The sequence below is a fragment of the Leptonychotes weddellii genome, chromosome 3 (genome assembly GCF_054177405.1).
Source record: "Leptonychotes weddellii isolate Sample4059 chromosome 3, ASM5417740v2, whole genome shotgun sequence".
Taxonomy (NCBI): Eukaryota; Metazoa; Chordata; class Mammalia; order Carnivora; family Phocidae; genus Leptonychotes; species Leptonychotes weddellii.
This window is the reverse complement of record NC_138371.1, coordinates 61,570,011-61,576,010: the sequence shown is the minus strand read 5'-3', so window position 1 is coordinate 61,576,010 and position 6,000 is coordinate 61,570,011. Positions and strand designations below refer to the sequence as shown.

The 6,000-nt window shown below is 36.1% G+C and overlaps 1 long non-coding RNA gene across 1 annotated transcript in view; it reads right to left on the bottom strand.

The window, feature by feature from the left end:
- Window positions 1-1,787: 1,787 nt before the first annotated feature.
- The window catches only part of LOC115936926 (uncharacterized), a 138,746-nt gene continuing 134,533 nt past the window's right edge, over window positions 1,788-6,000 (bottom strand). The window contains exon 4 of the long non-coding RNA XR_014144003.1: window positions 1,788-2,078. This is a non-coding gene — a long non-coding RNA (uncharacterized LOC115936926). The remainder of the gene's footprint in view (window positions 2,079-6,000) is intronic.

Below are 6,000 nucleotides of genomic sequence, written 5' to 3'. Positions count from 1 at the left end.
AGAATGCTGGTAAAATAGATATTTTCTTCAACTATTAACCAAGGACAAGAACCAATCTCACGGTGTTGTTATTTTTAAAAAAAGAAATAAAAATTATTTTTTTTTGTTAAATAAATGTAGTGTATTCAGCCTCTGTGTTCTGCTTAATATACAGATGTATTATTTATTATATATTATTTATATTATATTACATTATATGTTATATATCAGATATCATATTTACTATGATAATTAGTAATTCATGATTACTATAATTTAACTTAAGGAATTAACTTGTGGGGTTGGCAAGTCCAAAGTCTGTAACCTGGAACTCAGGCAGGAGTTAATACTATAAACTTGAGGCCGAATTTCTTCTTCTCTAGGAAACCTCAGTATTTACTCTTAAGGCCTTCATATGAATGGATGAGGCCACCCACATTATCAGGGGTAATCTTCACTCAAAGTCAACTGATTGTAAATGTTAACCACATCCACGAGACACCTTCACAGCAACACCTAAGGTAAAAATGCTCGCTTGTATAATTAGGTACTATAGCCCAGCCAAGTGATACATAAACTAACCATCGCAAGTACATCACAATGGACTCTTGCTAAATAATAATGATAATAATAATAATAATTTTCCAGGACAACTATGACTCATTTCCTTATATGATGTCCATTGCTACATATGAAAGGCATCATTAATTATACGGTGATAAAGGCATGGCCCTGGGGCTGCACTGACTATCTAAATCCTAGCTTTACCACTTGTGGTGTGACCTTGGACAAGTTACTTAACTTCTCTGTGTCTCAGTTTCCCTCATCTGTAAAACAGGAGTTAATTGGAGTATCTACTGCATTACATTGTGAGTGTTAAATTAGCTAATACTTGAAAAGAACTTTGATTAGTGTCTGCCATGTAATACTAAAGACCTCTATAAAAATTGTGAAATAGTGCCTAGACTTTGAGGGCTCTGGGCCTCTAGGAACAAAACAATGGCCAATTGTAATACAAGTGCTGTAACACAGAAGCCACTTCTATGGGATTAGAAGAAAAAACTATTAATTCTGCCTTGATACTAGTGATGGGGATTTTATCTATGAAAGTTTGATATGCATGCAAACAGAAGGAAGTATAGACATGGGAGACAGGGATAAAACTTGTATTTTGAGGTTCTTAGGGGATTTCTAAAACTGAAGAAGCTTTCGAATATTTTGGAAAGATAGATACATGGACATAGTTAAAATGTTCTACCTATTAGAGCATATTAAAAGCAAAAATTAAGAGTTACTACTCTCAGGGGCGCCTGGGTGGCTCAGTTGGTTAAGCGTCTGCCTTCAGCTCAGGTCATGATCCCGGGGTCCTGGGATCCAGTCCGGCATTGGGATCCCCGCTCAGTGGGGAGTCTTCTTCTTCATCTGTCCCTCCTCCTGGCTCGTGCACTGTCTCTCTCAAAAATAAAAAATAAAATCTTAAAAAAAGAAGAGTTATTACTCTCAGATCATATATTGATTAAAAATGATGATGCTCACATCTATTTACATAAAATATAACTTCATTCATGTTATACTAGGAAACAAACAATAGAGCAGTCCTGCCATCAATCATATGAGAGGGAATATCAGTGGGTTACATATGCACCCACGCCTGAGTACAGTAGCTCCCCCTTATCCACAGGGGATCCGTTCCCAGACCCCTGGTGGATGCCTGAAACCACAGATAGTACTGAACCCCTGTATATATATATATATATATATATATATATATATATATACACTGTGTTTTTTTCCTATACATACATACATATGATAAAGTTTACTTTATAAATTAGACACAGCAACGAGGTTAAAAACAATAACTAATAATAAATCTAACACACTATAATGAAAGTTAAGTAAATATGGTCTTTCTCACAGTATCTTATGTGTACTATACTCACCCCTTCTTGAGATAATATGAGATGAAGGCTTACGTGATGAGATGAAGTGAGGTGGATGGTACAGGCATTGTGACGTAGCCTTAGGCTACTTTGACCTTCTGACGATAGGTCACAAGGAGGATCATTGGCTCCTGGATTGAGGTTGACAGTGGGTAACTGAAACCGCAGAAAGTAAAACCATGGATAAAGGGGGGACTGTTATATTGGAATTCCTAGATGGCCCAGGTTACTTAAGCCAGAGTTTCAAATCAAGCAAAGCAAACACCAGCCCTCAGGCACACATTCCCCTCACCCACCGAACTCACCAAAGTGGTCATGAGGTTGGTCTTAAAACTGCCTGTCACTTTTGCACATTGTCTTTGTCTATATGCACCACCAATTCAAAGGATCTATTTGTTGATTCATTAGTTTATTGTCATTTTTCCCTAGTCTATTGAAAACTCCATGATAACAGTGTCAATCTGAGTGTTGTGTGCTGAAATTTACCCACTTCTGTTATAGACTGGTGTTTCTCAGATTCAGGGAATGTATGAGCCACTTCTAGTGGGATAAATTATCTTGAATTTGTAAGATGATCTCTGCTAGATGCAGGAGGTTCAAAAATGGCCAGTTTAAATCCAAAGTCTTAGAGTAAGCAAATATCTTTCATTTTACTGTTTTGGCAAAACAGATATTTTCTGTTGATAACTACTTAAAAGTGTGTGTGTGTGTGAGTGTGTGCTTAAATTCTCATAAGAATGAACATACAACATTTAGAAAGTTTCATGGGCTGCCCAAGAATACGTCCTTGGACTCCTGATGGCTGGGACATCGGTCTGGGGAAGAGTAGTGTAGACATTTGTAAATCCATACCGGTAATGGTGCGAGGGGAAAACTATTTTATTCATATTCTGAAACAGCAATGATAGGACCCAGAGTTAATCCAACTTTCTAATATTTTCCATAGTGACTGAGAGAAAGCAGTAAAGTGACTCTTCCTAAAGTTAGGTGGATTATATGATTTAAATAACTTGAGAAAAATGTCTTCAGTGAACAAGCTGTCATCATCTCCACATTACTATTATTTCATAAACATTATGGGAAGAACATTTGACCAAATCATCACTGGTCCTTAAAAAATGCTTCCATTTCACTGATAGGAAATTTAACTTGATAGTTGCAATTCCATGTAGCAGAGAAACAACAAAAATTGGCCAATGCAACAAAGCAAAACAGAGCAGGAAAACCTCTTAGATGAAGTTGAAACATAATTTCAGTAACTTCTAAAAGACCTGAGGAAAGCACTTTGATAATGACAAAATATACACCAAACTACAATTATGTATCTTAATTTTAAAGAATTTAAAGTTGCCTAATACCTTTTTTGTATTTGTAGATATATAAAAGACCTTGAAATAAATTTATATTTATGTAAATTCAAAAACTTACTTCTTTAGACTAGAAACACAACGTATGAATGAAAAGGCAGAGGGGACAAGATATCTGGATACTTCAAAAAAATAGCCTCTATTAGAATTAATAAATACAGAAAAGATACTTCTTCTTTAAAAATTTAACAAACCAAATAACCTTCATATTGTTTTTACTGCTATTATGCATTCAAAAAAGCTTAAAATATCCTGTTTTACAGAATATAAAAATTTTAGAGGAAGAGGAAATGCATAGAAATAAAGCAAAAACATAATAAGAGAATTAAACCTTTATATTTGTTTAAGTGCTCTGTGAAGAGCCTAACTACTCCTTACAAGAACACCAAGAACATAGAGAGGAAGGCTGGGATCCAGAGTGGTTTCTTAGCCTGTTATATTATTCATTCAAATATCTGTTGATTGTTTAACAAGACACTAGGAGGTGATTTGAGGTTATAAAGATGGATAAGATACCATGTATGCCTTTTGGAGGGGGTGGAAAAATCACTCATATTAAAAACAAATACAAGGGAAAAGTGATATGTGACAGTATACAGATAAAACTAAAATTCCAGGAAATTCTGAGGTGCAGGCTCTGGAAAACAGAGAAGGCTTCAAGGAGTAAGAACACATGACCTTTGCCTTGAAAGATGAGTCCAATCTGGCCTTTGGGAAGAGCTTCTCAGGCACAAAGCTAAGGAAATGAGGACAGTATATGAAGATTATAGAGTTTAGTATGGATAGAATATTCGTTTTACATCAGAAGCTTAATGCTATTAAAACAAAAACTTTACCCTTATGTTTCTTAATTCAGTACCTCTTCAGTCTACCATGCTGAAATAGTTATCTAATATTGCATTAAAAAAACCACCCCCAAACATCCTGGGTTATAAGAATCACCATTTCTTTAGCTCACTATTCTGGAGATCGGCAATATAGGTTTAGATCAGAGGTGTGGTTCTTCTGGTTTGAATCAGACTCCAGTGATTTTGTCTGGGCTTGCTCAGGAATTTGTAATCAGTCAGCAAAGTCAACTAGAGGCTGGGTATTCTAGGAACGTCCCTTGAGATAATTCATCTCTGTCCAATGTGTCTCTCATCCTTCAGTTGACTAGCCCAGGCTGTTCACATGGCAGCTGCGAGGGGTTCAAGAGAGCCAGTAGAAACCTAGGCAGACTATCACTTCCATCACATTCTATCAGCCAAAGTTCAGTCCTGAGTCCAGCCCTGATCCAAGAGGTGGGAAAATAGAATTAACCACTGATGGGAGGAGATGCGAAGTCACATCACAAAGGCTGTGAATACAGAAAAGGATGAAGAACTGGGGCCATTAGTAATCAATCTATCACACATGAAGTAAAAAAAGAGAAGTTATTCTAAAATATTTAGAAACAGTCCATTTTCTGAAGCTAAATACTAGATTTTAATCTTCAGCAAGTATATGCACTCATAAACATGTAAATGCAAACACAACCGGTCTTATACCTAGAAAATTGGGCAGTGTTTCTGTTTGCTTTATTTTATAGCTATTTTTCTTCCAGTCACCGGCAGAAGCCGTTAAAGGACTGGTCAAAGCATTTTATTTTCCTTCTTCAATTCAGTGCCTTTTAACTTATCAACTGCCGTTACAATAAAGGAACATCAATTAATGCTAAATTACAAAGGGATTCTTGTGGGATTGCCTATTACAGCTGCCCTGATGCCAAAACCATTCAAAGTGATAAATGTTTTACACTGAATACCAAATACACTCATAATTATTTTGCCATTTACTAAAAGTGTTGCCAATCTACCTTTGATTCTAAAGAAACTGCACATCTTTATCCACTCAAATATAAAATCTTGTGCTCATGAGATCTACACAAAGACCCTTTTATTTGGGTCAAAAGGATGCTTCCCCCATGCCCACTTAATATGTTTTCTCTGAAGTTCTCGATGCTGCCCTTAGGGCCATCCACATACTGATGATAAGCATGTAACTTGCATAGCAAACTCCCTCCCTCCCCACCTCACATCACAATATCCAGAGTTCAGTATGTCCCATAATAAAATGATATATTTTTGTATGCCCTACACATACTGCTAAGGTATTGCTTTGTGAATAGAGCCCTACAATATAGATACAGTTTACCGGGAACTTAGCATTTAAACGACTTTCATCTTCACAATGACTGACATGCCTCGCTGAGAATATTATATATTTAGAAGATACTTTTTTTGAAGGCTCCGTACTTAAGAATCATGTCTCATCATATTCAGTGAACTTCTGAACTAAGTCTTAAATGTTTAAAGAAGGGTCACAAAGCCACTCTGCTACAAAAGTCTGCAACTTGCACCCAACTCATATCACAGAAGAAATTCATGCATAGAATAATTTTTCCTAAGTTTTCTTTCCATTTAAAGAAAAAAAAAAAGCTCTTCTACTTTTAGCTTTGAATATTTATCACTGAGATGAGAACTTGAGCTGGAGTCAAACGAAGTAAAAGACAAACTCTAGGGGGGAAAGTACATCACATTCTTCATAAACTTTGTAAGAATTTCTCCAACACACGCTTCTCCATTTATACAACAGATCAAGGAAGGCTAGAATCCAATTTCAAATCAAATAACCCCCATATCGATGTGCAGGATAGTTGACAGTGCACTCTCATCAACTCTGTGCTTTCTGGT